The sequence below is a fragment of the Dendrobates tinctorius genome, unplaced genomic scaffold (assembly GCF_039654945.1).
Source record: "Dendrobates tinctorius isolate UK_male_01 unplaced genomic scaffold, ASM3965494v1 ptg000090l, whole genome shotgun sequence".
Lineage (NCBI taxonomy): Eukaryota > Metazoa > Chordata > Amphibia > Anura > Dendrobatidae > Dendrobates > Dendrobates tinctorius.
In genome coordinates, this window is record NW_027361758.1 from 6720368 (window position 1) to 6738152 (window position 17785).

General features: G+C 46.5%; 1 protein-coding gene across 3 annotated transcripts in view; it reads right to left on the reverse strand.

Moving 5' to 3' along the window:
* Positions 1 to 17785, reverse strand: part of LOC141098345 (zinc finger CCHC domain-containing protein 8-like) — a 211407-nt gene that overhangs the window by 175056 nt on the left and 18566 nt on the right. The gene's annotated exons all lie outside the window — the stretch shown is intronic.

Below are 17785 nucleotides of genomic sequence, written 5' to 3' on the forward strand. Positions count from 1 at the left end.
CTGATGGTATATCCAAACATTAACATGGTCTTATTGATTGCTATGAACCCTTGGTTTTGGAATAGTTTGTATATATACACACACACACACACACACACACACACTACTCACAAAAATGTAGGGATATTTGGCTTTTGGTGAAATTTCAGGATGAACCTAAACGGCACTAACCTTTTCAGGTGAACTTAAAGAACTTGTCCACTACTTGGACAAGAACTTCTCATATAACTTGCTCGGCCCCATAAAATAATAAAGCTTATACTCAACTCCCGTGCTGGCACCTTTCCCATGGTGTAGGCACTCCATCTCCCGGGACTCCAATGTTTGACACGTGAAGCCGGAACCCAATCAGCAACGGTATCACTGTCCCCGCCTGGACTTCCTCTTCATGTTAGATTTGTCCGAAGACAGGGACAGTGACACTAACGCTGATTGGGAACTGGCGTCAGAACAACCAAAATAGCCCTGGGATCACGAGTGCCGACGCCCCTGGAACAGTGGCGGCACAGGAGGGGAGTATTATGTTTTGGGGGCAAAACATTTTGATCAAGAAGGGGTTGTACTAGTAGTGGACAAGCCCTTTAATGTGGCCTTCTCTAAACTTCAATGTTTCAGTACTATAGGCACAACTTCCTGTTCCTTAAAAAGCAGCTTCATGGAAAAATTCACAACAGGTATTTGATTCATGAATCGGCCAATAAATGTCAGGGTTCAAATAGGTTGTTATTTAAAGGGAATCTGTCACCCCATTTTTCGAGTATCAGCTGTAATGCTGTAGATAAGCCCCCGATATAACCTGAAAGATAAGAAAAATGAGTTGATTATACTCACCCAGGGGCGGTCCGGTTTTGGTCCGATGGGTGTCGCGGTCCGGTCAGGCGCCTTCCATCTTCTAACGGTGACTTACTCTCTGCTGCCTGTCGTGGTTCCTGCGCAGGCGCACTGCTCTGCCCTGTTGAGGGCAGAGCAGAGTCCTGCAGTGCGCAGGAGCCTCAACAGGGCAGAGCAGTGCACCTGCGCAGGAGCCACGACAGGCAGCAAAGAAGATGACGTCACCGTTAGAAGATGGGAGGCGCCGACCACTGCACCAAATCGGACCCCTCCGTTGAGTATAATATAACTCATTTTTCTTCTCTTTCCGGTTACATCGGGGGCTTATCTACAGCATTACAGAATGCTGTAAATAAGCCCCTGATGGCGGTGACAGCAGCTGATACTCGAAAAATGGGGTGACAGATTCCCTTTAAACAGTTCTCATCATGTTGTTCAGATTTTGACATCATGAGTCCAAGACAACACCTAAGGCTATGTGCACATGTTGTGGATTTTGTGAAATTAGCCTGCGGTTTTGCCCTGCGGTTTCACACCTCATAATGATAAGATGTGAAACTGCTGCGGAATCCCCACAATTAACATGCTGCGGATTGTAATCCGCGGCAAAACCGCAGCATCTGCACAGCGTTTTGTTTTTCATAGGCTAACATGGTACTGTACACCGCTGCGGAAACCGCTGCGGGTCCGCAGGGCCAAATCCGCTGCGGATCCGCAAAGTGTGCACATAGCCTAATAGTTGATGAACAATACCTCGCCATTAGGAGGCTCCAAGCAGGATGTTCTCAGACGGAAGTGGCAACTGATCTTCGTGTCACAGAATGTCATCAGCAGATTGCAACAGAGATTGAGAGACTGGAAGAGTCACAGAAAGGCAGAGAAGTGGACATCCTTTGGCCACATCTCACACAAATGAACCTTTCATTGTCAACAATGCCTTTCTGATCCATATGACGAATGCAACACAACGCCAAGCACATTTAAAAGAGGTGAGAGGCACCCAAACACGTCAGACCATTCAAAAGAGTTTACAACACCATAGTCTGTGTGCTGGATGACCTGCAAGGGCACCTGACCTCACCACCAGTCACAGGCGTCATCTACGCTGGACAAAAGACCAGTGGGCCTCAGTGCTGTTCACTGACAAAAGTAGATTCATGGTAAGCAGAAATGATGGCCGCCAAGGAGAGCACTATGCTTTAGCCATGGTCGTCATCAGACGAGCCTTTGGTGGTGGTGCTACAGTGTGGGCAGGTGGTTCTAGTCAATACAGAACTGCCCTATACTTTGTGAATGGTTCCCTGACAAGCCCCTACTACTTGAATACCATTATTCCAATCATTCTGCCTCTGAACGAACAACACAGGCCTAATTTCATCTTTATGGACAGCAATGCTTCAGTTCATCGAGTTTTCATCAATAGGAAACGGCTGCTGGAGACTGGGGTACCTCAAATGGAGCAGCCTGTACTTTCTCCAGACCTAAACATAGAAAAATCTATGGGATCAGTTGAGTAGAGGGTCATAGCTCTGTACCCCAGAACCTCAATGACCTGAGGGCCACCCTTTAAGAAGTGTGGGACGCCATGCCTCAGCAAACAAGAACTCCTTTTGTAAATAGAATGAGATATCATTGTCAAGCTGCAATTGATGCTCAAGGCCACATGACAAGATATTGAGACAGCAACTCAATTTTACCCACCATTGTTGGCTTTTGTTTCAATAGTTTGAGATAAGGAAATCACTATTGCATGCTTCTACTTACACGTGGTCAAGATTGTTGGTACAGCTCGTTTAATGACAGAAAAACCCACAATGGTCACAGAAATAACTTGAATCTGACAAAAGTAATAAATCTATGAAAAACAACAAATGAAAGTCAGACATTGCCTTTCAACCATGCTTCCACAGAATTTTTGAAAAAAAAAAAAAAAAAAAAAAAAAAAAAAACTCATGAAATAGGCCTGGACAGAAATGATGGTACCCCTGAAAATGTGACAAAAGTGACATGTTAAATTAAGGCACGTCCACTAATTGGCATCACAGGTGTCTACAATCTTGGAATCAGCAAGTGGGCCTGTATAGAGGGCTACAGATACTCACTGTGCTGTTTGGTGACATGGTGTGTATCACACTCAACATGGACCAGAGGAAGCGAAGGAAAGTTGTCTCAGGAGATTAGAAAGAAAATTATAGACAAACATGTTAAAAAGGTAAAACTTATAAGACCATCTCCAAAAAGCTTGATGTTCTAGTGACTACAGTTGCACATCCTATTCAGAAATTTAAAAAAAAATAATATTCCCCAATAAATTCATTTTTTGAAAAAAAAAAAAAAAAATAATAAAAGTACATTTGGTATCGCCGCGTCCGTAGCGACCCGCCCTATAAAACTGTCCCATTAGTTAACCCCTTTAGCGAACCCCTTAAAAAATAAAAAAAACGAAGCAAAAAATAACGATTTATTATACCAGCGAACAAAAAGTGCAATAACGCGCGATCAAAAAGACGCATATAAAATATCCATGGTACCGCTGAAAACATCGTCCCGCAAAAAACGAGCCGCCATACAGCATCATCAGCGGAAAAATTAAAAAAAGTTATAGCTCGCAGAATAGAGCGATGCAAAAATAATTTATATAAAATGGTTTTCACTGCAAAAAACCGACAAAACATAAAAAAAACGACCTAAATGAGGTATCGCTGTAACCGTACCGACCCGAAGAATAAAACCGCTTTATCAATTTTACCGCACGCGGAACGGTGTAAACGTACCCCCCCAAAAGAAATTCATGAAACGCCGTTTTTTGTTCATTCTGCGTCCCAAAAATCGGAATAAAAAGTGATCAAAAAATGTCACGTGCCCGAAAATGGTATCAATAAAACATCAACTCGTCCCGCAAAGAATAAGACCTCACATAACTCGGTGGGTCAAAATACGGAAAAATTATAGCTCTCAATATGTGGTGATGCAAAAACTATTTCTTTATCGCCTTATTGGGGAACACAGATGACCATGGGTGTATGCTGCTGCTGCTAGGAGGCTGACACTATGCAAAACAAGAAAATTAGCTCCTCCCCGGCAGTATACACCCTCTGACAGGCACCTCAGTTTGTGCTTAGTGTCTGTAGGAGGCGGACCGGGATCTCCCCAGATCCGCAGTTATTAATCCATTTTTTCTTTTAGGGTTTAGATCGAACCTTTTAATTTTTTCTCTTTTATCTTTCAGGTTTTTTTCCCGTAGGGAAACAGGGTATAGTTAGTTATCACCCTGATTTCCCATATCATGCGGCTGAGCGAGCAGTGTGGTGTCACCCACATTGCAACTCTCAGTACCGCAGGCAGGACTTTTTCCCTATCACCTTCTGGTGATAAGGGTTGTGGACAGGTGGCTGGTCCTTGCCGAATCCCCCCCCCCCCCCCACCCCTTTCTCGGGACAGGGCTGAGAGGAAGACGGCGATCGCAGGAGGTTCAGGCCGTCATTCTGCAGGATGCGGGTACAGAGGACCCCCCCACAGCGGTCTGCCGTTTCTCTGTGGGCCCCTGTGGTCATCCTCTTCAGGGACGTCAGGTAAGTGCCTGTACGTTCCCTCCGGTCCCGCATAAGCTCCGTGAATGGGAGAAGTTGGACCTTGGTGATTAAAGGTCCACAATTATTTGAATTTCCCACCCTCTCTGCCTGCCGCGCGCTCACGCCGCTTGCGTCTCACTCCCAGGGAGACACTGGGGATTCCTCCACTCCCCACACAGCGTCACAAGCAGGGGAGGCAGACTTCCCAGGGCCACTGTCAGATAGGCTCCGTTATGTCGGCGTAGGCATGGGGCTGCGGCGTCTTCCTTTCACTTTCCCTCACAGCCTCCTCCATCAGCGTGCTCCCTCCTCCCTTCCTGAGCGCGCTCTTTTCAGCGATACTTTACTAGCCCATCACAGGGCTCCTTTTCGTTTGATATGCCAGCCTCCTCCTTCGGCCATGCCCTCTCCTTCGCGGTTAGCCAGTCACGGCGCAGCCGCTAAGCTCCGCACCCAGCCTCCAGCACAAGGATTTCCTGGTTTTTCACTCCTTCCTGCGCTGCTTGGGGGGGGACACTTCAGCGTTTTATGCTGCTCACCAGAATCTCGGTAGGCTCTGCTCTGAGGCAAAGATTAGCTCTCCTCGGCAGTTATTCCCCAATTCCTGCGGCCATTCAGTGCAGTTTACCTATGCCCAACCCTTCAGGGGATCTCTGCTTCAGGCCCACCGCTATCTATTACACCTGTGCACGCTGTAAAAAGTAGTGGGCATCGGGTCAGTCGTCTCCATTCTGCCCCTCCTGCAGTCCTTCAAATATGTCAGCATCTCAGGAGCGCACAGAGTCCCGGGCTGAGGGCACTCTCCCCTCCTCCCTCCCCCCGGAGTGGGCCGTTGTAATGTCTCAGTCTGTATCTGACTTGACAAAAGTATCACAGTCGCTGGTCCAGGTCTTAGAACGATTACCTCAGCTATCTACAGCCACCTGTGCCCCGACCGCCTCTCAGGGCGAGTCGTCCGCACCTGACCGCGACCTTCAGAGAGACAGACAGGGCAGGAGTTCTAGGAAGCGGGCTCTGTCTACTTCGTCCTCTAGCTCGCAGGACCCTTCTGCTTCCCCCCGACCTTCCTCGGATGACGACCTTCAGTCAGGCGATGACTCAATCAGAAGCTAGTTCGGAAGGGAACAGCGTTTCTAAAACATGGGACATGGTAGATAGCCTTATTTCAGCTATCTTCCAAACGCTAAAGAATAAGCAGGATAAGACTCCACCTCAGGAATGCTCTGTTCTCCTTAAACGAGCAAGACCTCCATCTCGAACCTTTCCCAATCAAAGATTTCGATACTACCTTATCCAAACACTGGGAGCGCCCTGAGCAACGTTTTTCAGGCCGCAAGTACTTAGACGTACTTTACCCCTTTAACGCAGACCTGCTCACAAAGTGGTCCAAGGCTGCCGAGGCGGATCCTCCAGTTTCCCGGATTGCCTCAAAAACGGTGCTCTCTCTGCCAGATGGGGCATCGCTTAAAGATCCTACTGACAGGCAGATTGAATCTCTGGCTAAGTCTCTTTGAGGCATCTGGCGCCTCTCTCTGCCCTATTTCCGCATCCGCCTGGGTGGCGAAAGTCATTTCCGCTTGGGCTAAAATTCTTTGCAGGGGCATCTTAGCATCAGCTCCTCAAGATGAGTTGGCGGATCTTGCAGATCAGGTTAACCATGCGGGAAAATACCTTTTGGCCGCCTCCTTGGACGCGGCCGGCTGCGTAGCAAGGGCTAACACCAACATAGTAGCTGTACGCCGAGTCCTCTGGCTAAAGTCATTGAATGCGGACACTACTTCAAAAAAGTCGCTTACCAATCTGCCATTCCATGGCTCTAGACTCTTTGGTGCAAAGCTGGATCAGATAATTTCCGATGCCACTGGTGGTAAAAGCACTTCGCTTCCCCAGTCTCGACCAAAACGTTTTTTCAACAGAAAAGGTTTTCTTCCATTCAGGCCCTTTCGTCCCTTCTCTGCCACGGAGAGATCTGCTCAACAAGATCGGCCGCCCTCCATCAGGGAGCGGGATCAGAGGAAACCTTCCTACAAACCCACTCCTCGCTGGAGATCTAGAGGACAATGTTCCAGATCTTCAGGCGCCAATTCCGGCAGACTTTCTTCTAAGTGACGGGTCACCCCCACCTGGAATTTCTTCCAGGGTGGGAGGCAGACTTTCCTTTTTCGTGGATGCTTGGCTGTCCGTTGTCGACGACGCTTGGGTCAGAGAAATTGTCGCATCCGGATACAAGATCGAATTTGCTTCACCCCCGAACAGACGTTTTTTTCCGGTCTCGGCCTCCGCGACAGCGGTCCCAGACTCCGGGTTTCCCTTCTTTCCGCCGGAGTCATTGTTCCCGTTCCCTGAAACGAACGGTTTTCCGGGTTCTACTCCAATCTTTGTAGTCCCGAAGAAAGATGGCTCTCTTCGTCCAATTCTGGACCTCAAATTGCTCAATCGCCACGTGAAGATTCTTCATTTCAAAATGGAGTCTCTTCGGTCGGTGATTGCTTCCATGGAACCCGGGGAATTCCTCTGCTCGGTGGACATTCGGGATGCCTATCTGCACATTCCAGTTTGTGTGCAGCATCAGAAGTATCTTCGATTTGCGATTCAGGGAGACCACTTTGTTCACGGCCCTTCCTTTCGGCCTAGCTTCAGCGCCCCATGTTTTCACGAAGGTGATGGCGACCGTCATGGCCATCCTTCGCTCCAGAGGGATCCTCATCATCCCTTATCTGGACGATCTTTTGATCAAGGGTTCGTCTCGCCAGGACTGTCTCCAGAGTCTGCAGATAACCCTGGACACTCTCGGCCGCCTCGGTTGGCTAGTCAACAAGGAAAAGTCCATTCTGACCCCCACCCAGCGTCTGATCTTTCTGGGCATGGAATTCGACACGAATCTAGCCCGTGTTTTTCTTCCAAAGTAAAAATTTGCGACCCTTTCCAAGGGCATCAGAACTCTCAAGAGGCCTACTCCCATTCCCATTCGGTCCTGCATGAAGGTCCTGGGGAAGATGGTGGCTTCCATGGAAGCAGTACCTTTTGCGCAGTTTCATCTTCGCCCCCTCCAGCTGTCTCTGCTTTCAGCCTGGGACAAGACCACGATGTCCTTGGACCGTCCTATTCGGCTCCCTCTCAGAGTGAGGCAATCTCTCACTTGGTGGCTACGGCCAGCGTCAGTTCTCCAAGGGAGGTCCTTCCTTCCGCCTCAGTGGCAAGTCGTCACCACCGATGCGAGCCTTCTAGGATGGGGAGCCGTGTTCCATCAGAAAGCGGCCCAAGGACGCTGGAATCCACAGGAGTCTCTCATCCCAATCAATCTTCTGGAGATCAGAGCAATCTTCCTGGCCCTTCTTCATTGGCAGCCTCTCCTCTCCGGCAAGCCGGTCCGTATTCAGTCGGACAACGCCACGGCCGTGGCGTACATAAGCCATCAGGGGGGCACGCGCAGCAAGCAAGTAATGTCAGAAGTGGCCAAGATATTCCGCTGGGCAGAACGTTAAGTTCCGGCAATCTCCGCCGTCCATATTCCAGGGGTGGAAAATTGGGCAGCCGACTGAGTCGCCAGGGCCTAGCGTCCGGCGAATGGTCCCTGGACCCCACAGTCTTCAATCAGATATGCCACTGTTTGGGCACCCCGGATGTCGACCTCATGGCATCTCGGATGAACCACAAGGTGCCGCAGTTCGTAGCCAGGTCCAGGGACCCTCTAGCCGTCGCATGCAACGCGCTGGTGACTCCGTGGTCCCAGTTTCAACTTCCTTATCTGTTCCCGCCTCTGGCCCTGATTCCACGAGTGGTCAAAAAGAAAATCGGAAGGCGTACAAGTGATTCTAGTCGCCCCAGATTGGCCAAGACGGCCTTGGTACGCGGAACTAGTCAACATGCTCGCGGACGTCCCCTGGAGGCTTCCAGACCGTCCAGACCTTCTCTCGCAAGGCCCCCTTTACCACGAGAATTCTCAGTCTCTGAGTTTGACGGCATGGCCGTTGAGGCCGCAATCCTGAAGGAATCAGGTCTGTCCAGTCAGGTTATTCAAACTATGATCAGAGCCAGGAAACCAGCCTCTTCCGCATTTACCATAGGTACTGGAAGGCTTTTTTCCATTGGTGCAATGATAAAAAAGTCTTCCCAATGTCCTTTTCTATCCCATCTATCCTTGGGTTTCTTCAGTCTGGATTAGAAGCGGGTCTGTCCCTCAGTACGCTCAAGGGCCAGGTTTCCGCTCTCTCTATCCTCTTCCAAAGAGAGCTAGCTTCTCTATCGCAGGTAAAAACCTTTCTCCAAGGGGTTTCCCATGTGGCTCCTCCTCATCATTAGCCAATAGACCCGTGGGATCTCAACCTCGTTCTTAGCTATCTCCAGAAGGCGCCGTTCGAGCCTCTCAAGGACATTCCTTTGTCTCTTCTCTCGTGGAAGGTCACCTTTTTGATCGCCATTTCATCCATCAGAAGAGTTTCTGAATTGGCGGCTTTGTCATGTCGTTCCCCTTACCCGATTATCCATCAGGACAAAGCCGTCCTCAGGCCCGTTCCTTCTTTTCTTCCAAAGGTGGTTTCCTCTTTCCATATCAATGAGGATATCCTTCTTCCTTTTTGTCAGGCTCCCTCTCATCCGCTTGAGAAGTCTCTCCACAAACTGGACGTAGTTAGAGCCCTGCGTGTCTATCTCGCCAGGACTTCTTCCTTTCGTCTGTCCGATTCCTTGCTGGTCATCTCTGAAGGTCGCCAGAAGGGCCTTCCGGCTTCCAAATCCACGATCGCTCGCTGGATTCTTTCTACCATTCTGGAAGCGTATCGTCTTCAGGAAAAACGACCCCCTCCGGGAGTAAGAGCTCATTCCACCCGGGCTGTGGCGGCTTCGTGGGCTGTTCGTCACCAGGCTTCGGCCATGCAAATTTGCAAGGCCGCAACCTGGTCGTCTTTGCATACCTTTACGAGGTTCTACAGGGTTCATACCCAGGCCTCGTCTGATGCTGTTGTTGGTAGGAAGGTTCTGCAGGCGGCGGTGGCTCACTGGCCGACTTAAGCCCTTCCGTTACTTTTGTTCCTTATTGCTGTTCCCACCCTTGGGACCGCTTTGGAACGTCCCATGGTAAGCTGTGTCCCCCAATAAGGCGATAAAGAAAGATGGATTTTTGGTTCTTACCGTAAAATCTCTTTCTTGGAGCCTTCATTGGGGACACAGCACCCTCCCTGTTTAATTTATACCGTGTTGAGTCTTAGAGTCCCTTGTTGGGTTGGTACATATATTTAGAGTTTTCTCTTTGCTTCTCCTACTGCTTTTTCACCAACTGAGGTGCTTGGTGCCTGTCGGTGGGTGGATACTGCCGGGGAGGAGCTAATTTTTGTTTTGCATAGTGTCAGCCTCCTATCAGCAGCAGCATACACCCATGGTAATCTGTGTCCCCCAATGAAGGCTCCAAGAAAGATTTTACGGTAAGAACCAAAAATCCATCTTTTAACAATAAAAAGCGTCTTTTAGCGTGCGACAGCCGCCAAACATAAAAACCGCCATAAATAGTAAATCAAACCCACCGTTATCACCCCCTTAGTTAGGGAAAAATAATAAAATTAAAAAAATGTATTTCCATTTTCCCATTAGGGCTAGGGCTCAGATTAGGGTTAGGGGTGTGTTGGGGTTAGGGTTGGAGTTAGAATTGGGAGGTTTCCACTGTTTGGGCACATCAGGTGCTCTCCAAATGCAACATGGCGTCTGATCTCAATTCCAGCCAATTCTGCGTTGAAAAAGTCAAATGGTGCTCCTTCCCTTCCAAGCTCTGCCATGCGCCCAAACAGTGTTTTACCCCCACATATAGGGTATCAGCATACTCAGGACAAGTTGCAAAACAACTTTTGGGGTCCAATTTCTCCAGTTACCCTTAGGAAAATAAAAAATTGGGGGCAAAAATATAATTTTTGGAAGAAAAAAATGATTTTATTTTCACGCCCAGGCGTTATAAACTTCTGTGAAGCACTTGGGGGTTCAAAGTGCTCACCACACATCTAGATAAGTTCCATGGGGGGGGTCTAGTTTCCAAAATGGGGTCATTTGTGGGGAGTTTTAATAGTTTAGGTACATCAGGGGCTCTCCAAACGCACATGACACCCGCAGACCAATCCATCAAAGTCTGCATTCCAAAACTTCACTACTTCCCTTCCGAGCCCCGACGTGTGCCCATACAGTAGTTTTCTCTCACATATGAGGTATCCGCGTACTCAGGATAAATTGGACAACAACTTTTGGGGTCCAATTTCTCCTGTTACCCTTGGGAAAATAAAAAAAAAATGGGGACTAAAAGATGATGTTTGTGGAAAAAATACGATATTTATTTTCACGCCCGGTCGTTATAAACTTCTGTGAAGCACTGGGGGGTTCAAAGTGCTCACCACACATCTAGATAAGTTCCTTAGGGGGTCTAGTTTCCAAAATGGTGTCATTTGTGGGGTGTTTCCACTGTTTTGGTACATCAGGGGGTTTTCCAATCGTGACATGGTGTCCGATCTCAATTCCAGCCAAAAACATCAAATGGCGCCGCTTCCCTTCCGTGCTTTGCCATGCGCCCAACTAGTCATTTAAACCCACATATGGGGTATCAGCATACTCAGGACAAATGGCACAATAACTTTTAGGGTCCTGTTACCCTTGGAAAAATAAAAGTTGGGGGTGAAAAGATAATTTTTGTGGACAAAATATGATTTTTTAATTGTACCGCTGTACGTTATAAACTTCTGTGAAGCCCTTGTGGGTTCAAAGTTCTCACCACATATCTAGATAAGTTCCTTGGGGGGTCTAGTTTCCAAAATGGGGTCACTTGGGGGGGTTTCCACTGTTTAGGTACATCAGGGGCTCTCCAAACGCGACATGGGGTCCGATCTGAATTCCAGCCAATTTTGCATTGAAAAAGTCAAACGGCGCTCCTTTCCTGCGGAGGTCTGCCATGCGCTGAAACAGTGGTTCTCCCCCACATATCAGGTATCAGCGTACTCAGGACAAATTGCACAATAACTTTTGCAGTCCAATTTCTCCTGTTACCCTTGGTAAAATAAAAAAAATTAACCTGAAGTATTTTTTTAGTGAAAAAAAGTTAAATGTTCATTTTTTTTAAATATTCAAAAAATTCCTGTGACGCACCTAAAGGGTTAATAAACTTCTTGAATGTGGTTTTGAGCACCTTAAGGGGTGCATTTTTTAGAATGGTGTCACTTGGGTATTTTCTATCATATAGACCCCTCAAAGTGGCTTCAAATGTGATGTGGTCCGTAAAAATAAAACGGTGTTCAAAAATGAGAAATCGCTGGTCAATTTTTAACCCTTAGAACTTCCTAAGAAAAAAAAAATTTTGGTTCCAAAATTGTGCTGATGTAAAGTAAACATGTGAGAAATGTTACTTGTTTTTCACAAGTTTGTGTGCCGTAGCTCTGTGATTTAAGGGCATAAAAATTCCAAGTTGGAAAATTGCAAAATTTTTGCCAAATTTCCATTTTTTTTCACAAATAAACGCAAGTTATATGAATGAAATTTTACCACTAACATGAAGTACAATATGTCACGAGAAAACAATGTCAGAATCACCAAGATCCATGGAAGCTTTTCAGAGTTATTACCTCATAAAGGGACAGTGGTCAGTATTGTAAAAATTGGCCTGGTCATTAACGTGCAAACAACCCTTGGGGCTTAAGGGGTTAAGGCTGGTATCACACTAGCGTGTGTGCGCACAGCGTTGGGCTGCGTACTTCTTTCCTTAAGATCTGCATATATCCAAATGCGTCTTGCGTACCTATATTTAACACTGGGTTCGCATAGACATTATATGCGGATGCATCCCCATGTGTGGTTTTGAACATGTTCCAGTCATGTTGCATTCAACGGGCACGTCAACCACGCACGGGGACGTATCCGCATACAACGCATGTCCCCGTGTACCCAATGTTAAATATAGATACGCAAGACGCATGCGAATATATGCGGATAAGTACGCAGCCCCTACGCTGTGCACACAAACGCTAGTGTGAAATCGGCTTTATGTTCTGGGGCTGCTTTGCTGCATCTGGCACAGGGTGTCTAGAATCTGTGCAGCGTACAACGAAATCTCAAGACTATCAAGGGATTCTAGAGAGAAATGTGCTGCCCAGTGTCAGAAAGCTTGGGTCTCAGTCGCAGGTCATGGGTCTTGCAACAATAATGACCTAAAACACAACTCTTAGCTATTCTTGGGTGTTTTTAGCTAAGTGGCCTTCTATGAGCCCTGACCTAAATCCTATTGAGCATCTTTGGAAAGAGCTGAAACATGTCGTCTGGAAAAGGCAACCTTCAAACACGAGACAACTGGAGCAGTTTGCTCTTGAGTGGGCCAAAATACCTGTCGAGAGGTGCAGAAGACTCATTGACAGTTACAGGAATCGTTTGATTGCAGGGATTGCCAAAAAAGGTTGTACAACAAAATATTAAGTTAAAGGTACCATCAGTTCTGTCAGGCCTATTCCATTAGTTTTATTTTAGATTCTGCGGAAGCATGGTTGAAAAGCAATGTCTGACTTTAATTTGTTCATTTTCATCGATTACTTTTGTCAGATTCAAGTTATTTCTGTCAACATTGTGGGTTTTTCTGTCATTAAACGAGGGGTATCAATATTTTTGACCACGTGTGTAAATGCCTGACTTTCATGATAAACTATCACCGTAGCCTGAACTTTAAGTTTTTCATAAATTTCGCCCAAAAGCCAAATATCCCTAATTTTTTGCGAATAGTGTATGTGTAGTAGAAATAAACAATTACCTGTCCTTGATAACACCCTTGTGCTTTCTCAGTGCTCTTCAGTATAGCAGTTGGACCGAAGCGACAAGGAGAGCACTAGGGAATGAGGACAACACTGGGGGATGCTAAAAATAGGCAACGTTATTTCTTACAAGCATATATAAAATCAAAATCCAGGGGTCTTGCAAAACGCCTTAAAATCTAGAAGAGAAGCAATCTTAGGCCATGTTTCCAAGTAATGTAAATGCTGCGTTTTTCGGTGCAGAAAATATGCAGCGATTAAAAAGGAACCTGTTAGCTCTTTTGGTCACTGCCTTTCAGGGCTTACCTACAGCATTCTGTAATGCTGTAGATAAGCCCCTGATCCGACCTGCAAGATAAGAAAAATAAGTTTTATTATACTAACCCGGAGGCGGTCCGGTCCGATGGGTGTCGCAGGTCCGGCGCCTCCCATCTTCTTGAGACTCCGCCCTCCTGCTTGCTTCATGTCTCCCCGGCACCACGTTCCTGCGCAGACTTACTTCTCTGGTCTTTTGAGGGCAGATTCCTGCAGTGCGCAGGCGCCGTGAAAGGTCAGAAAGGCCCAGTGCCTGCGCACTGCAGTACCTTGCTCTGCCCACAACAGAGGAGAGAAGTACGCCTGCGCAGGAGCGCGGTGCCGGAGAGCCATGAATCCAGCAGGAGGGCAAGGTCACAAGAAGATGGGAGGCGCCGGACGTGGACCTGCGACACTCATCGGACCGGACTGGTCCACCCCTGGGTGAGTATAACAAAACTTTTTTTTTCTTATCTTGCAGTTCGGATCAGGGGCTTATCTACAGCATTATAGAATGCTGTAGATAAGCCCTGAAAGACAGTGGCCGCATCTTATAGTGGCCAAAACAGCTGACAGGTTCGCTTTAACACATCAGCAAAGTGGATGTGATTTTATAACTACCACCGTAATTAAAAATTATGTAAACTGCATTTTTCCATATTGACTTCTATGGGAAGCCGGAAGAAAATGGATTTTTTTTTAAGTGCAGAATACCACTGTTTCTATTAAAAAAAAAAAGGAAAGTGCAGCAAAAAAGTATTTGGAGCAGAAGATTGGTATTAGGCCATGTGCACACGGTGCGGATCCTCCCGCGGATTTTAATAAATCCGCAGGTCACATGACCTGCATTTTTCCTGTGGATTTAGTGCATTTTTTGTGCGGTTTTACTGCAGTTTTTATGCGGTTTTCCACCTGCGGATTTGTAGATTGGAGCAGGTGGAAAACTGCAGCAAAACCACACAAAAGTGACATGCTGCTTCTTTTATTCCGCGCGGAAAAATCCGCAGGATGTGCACAGCGGGTTTTGTTTTGTTTTTTTACATAGGCTATAATGGTACTGTACATCACCTGCAGTTCTGCTGCGGATCTGCAGGGCCAAAGCCGCACCGTGTGCACAGAGCTTTAAGATATTTTGGTGCAGATTGCTGCAGAAGAAAATGTATCAGTTTTCCATGTGGGAAAATGGCCCTGGCTGGTTTTCACTGCTGCAATTTCCCCCCAACCATGCAAAAGAGTGAAAAAAAAGCAAGTGATCTTCAAAATGCTGCAATTTTAACTTTGTCCTTCTGATAACTACAACCCCTGGCAAAAATTATGTAATCACCGGCCTTGGAGGATGTTCATTCAGTTGTTTAATTTTGTTGAAAAAAAGCAGATCAGACATGGCACAAAACTAAAGTCATTTCAAATAGCAACTTTCCGGCGTTTTCTGAAACACTAAAAGAAACCAAGAACAAAAAATGTGGTAGTCAGTAATGGTTACTTTTTTAGACCAAGCAAAGGGGAAAAAATTATGGAGTCACTCAATTCTGTACATTTTCATTCCAAAAACTAAACACCTGCATCAAATTAGATCTGCTAGTTAGTCTGCATCTAAAAAAAAAAAAAAAAAAAGTGATCACACCTTGGATAGCTGTTGCACCATGTAGACTGACATGGCTCCAACACAAGAGATGTCAATTGAAACAAAGGAGAGAATTATCAAACTCTTAAGGCTAAGTGCACACACTGCAGATTCACTTGCAGGTTTTTTCCCGCGGAACCGCAGGTAAAACTGCAGGTAAAGTGACCTGCGGTTCTGCTGCGGTTTGGCCTGCGGTTTCACACCTCTACTATGTTAAAGGTGTGAAACCGCAGCAGAATCCACAGAAACAATTGACAGGCTACGGAAAAAAAACCCAGCTTTTCCGCAGGTAAAAAACCGCAGCGTGAGCACTGTGGTATTGAAAACCCATAGGCTAACATGGTAAAGTACCATGTCTGCGGAACTGCTGCAGCGTGTGCACATGGCCCAAGAGGGTAAATCATCATGCAAGGTTAGAAAAGATGATGGTTGTTCACAATGAGCTCTGTCTAAAATCTGGACCAAATACAAACATGGGAAGGTTGTTAACCCCTTCCTGACATCAGACGTACTATCCCGTCCATGGGACCCGGGCCCCTATGCCCATGGACGGGATAGCACGTCTCAGCGATAAGCGGCGCCGCTGATCACGGCTGGGTGTCAGCTAATTATCACAGCTGACACCCAGCGCAATGTGTCAGGGGCGGTCACGGACCGCCCCCGACATGTTAACCCCTTGCACACCGCAATCAAACATGATCACGGTGTACCGGGGGTTAAAGGGAAGCATCGGCAGGGAGGGGGCTCCCTCCGTGCTTCGCTGAGCTCCCCACGGCAGCGCAATGTGCAGCGCTGCTGCGGGGGGCTCCTTCCCTGCAGGCCCCCGAATCCAAGATGGCGACGGGGACCTTCGGGGGCCTGCTGGGAGCCGGCTTCCTCAGTGCCTGCAAGTGCAGGCATGAGGAAGTCTGCAGTAGTCGGTGATCTGTTACAGTGATCTGTGATGTGACAGATCAGCGATCTGTCACAGGACAGTGATGTCCCACCTGGGACTAATAAAATTTAAAAAAAAAGCCAATTGGAAAAAAAAAAAAATTCCCCTAATAAATCTTTTTTGGAAATTAAAAAATAAATAAATAAATGTACACATTAGGTATCGCCGCGTCCATAACGACCCGCCCTATAAAACTGTCCCATTAGTTAACCCCTTTAGCGAACCCCTTAAAAAATAAAAAAAAAAAACGAAGCAAAAAAAATAATGATTTATTATCATACCGCCAAACAAAATGTGCAATAACGCGCGATCAAAAAGACACAAATATCCATGGTACCGCTGAAAACGTCATCTTGTCCCGCAAAAAACGAGCTGCCATACAGCATCAGCGAAAAAAATAAGTTACAGCTTGCAGAATAAAGCGATAAAAAAATAATTTTTTATATAAAATAGTTTTCATTGCATAAAACCGACAAAACATAAAAAACGACCTAAATGAGGTATCGCTGTAACCGTACTGACCCGAAGAATAAAAGGGCTTTATCAATTTTACCGCACGCGGAAAGGTGTAAACGCACCCCCCCAAAAGAAATTCATGAAACGCTGGGTTTTGCTCATTCTGCGTCCTTAAAATCGGAATAAAAAGATCAAAAAATGTCACGTGCCCAAAAATGGTACCAATAAAAAAGTCAACTCGTCCCGCAAAAAATAAGACCTCACATGACTCGGTGGGTCAAAATACGGAAAAATTATAGCTCTCAATATGTGGTGATGCAAAAACTATTTGTACAATAAAAAGCATCTTTTAGCGTATGACAGCTGCCAAACATAAAAACCCGCCACAAATGGTAAATCAAACCCCCTGTTATCACCCCCTTAGTTAGGGAAAAATAAAATTTAAAGAAAATGTATTTATTTCCATTTTCCCATTAGGGTTAGGGCCAGGGCTAGGGTTAGGGCTGAGATTAGGGTTAGGGGTGTGTTGGGGTTAGGGTTGGAGTTAGAATTGGGGGTTTCCACTGTTTGGGCACATCAGGTGCTCTCCAAATGCAACATGGCGTCTGATCTCAATTCCAGCCAATTCTGAGTTGAAAAAGTCAAATGGTGCTCCTTCCCTTCCAAGCTCTGCCATGCGCCCAAACAGTGTTTTACTCCTACATGTAGGGTATCAGCCTACTCAGGACAAATTGCAAAACAACTTTTGGGGTCCAATTTCTCCTGTTACCCTTAGGAAAATAAAAAATTGGGGGCAAAAATATTATTGTGGAAAAAAATCATTTTTTTTATTTTCACGCCCGAGCGTTATAAACTTCTGTGAAGCACTTGGGGGTTCAAAGTGCTCACCACACATCTAGATAAGTTCCGTGGGGGGTCTAGTGTCCAAAATGGGGTCATTTGTGGGGAGTTTTAATAGTTTAGGTACATCAGGGGCTCTCCAAACGCACATGACACCCGCAGACCAATCCATCAAAGTCTGCATTCCAAAACTTCACTACTTCCCTTCCGAGCCCCGACGTGTGCCCATACAGTGGTTTTCTACCACATATGGGGTATCAATGCACTCAGGACAAATTGGAAAACAACTTTTGGGGTCCGATTTCTCCTGTTACCCTTGGGAAAATAAAAAAAATTGGGGACTAATTGATCATGTTTGTGGAAAAAAAAAATGATTTTTTTATTTTCATGCCCGTGCGTTATAAACTTCTGTGAAGCACTGGGGGGGGTTCAAAGTGCTCACCACACATCTAGATATATTCCTTGGGGGGAG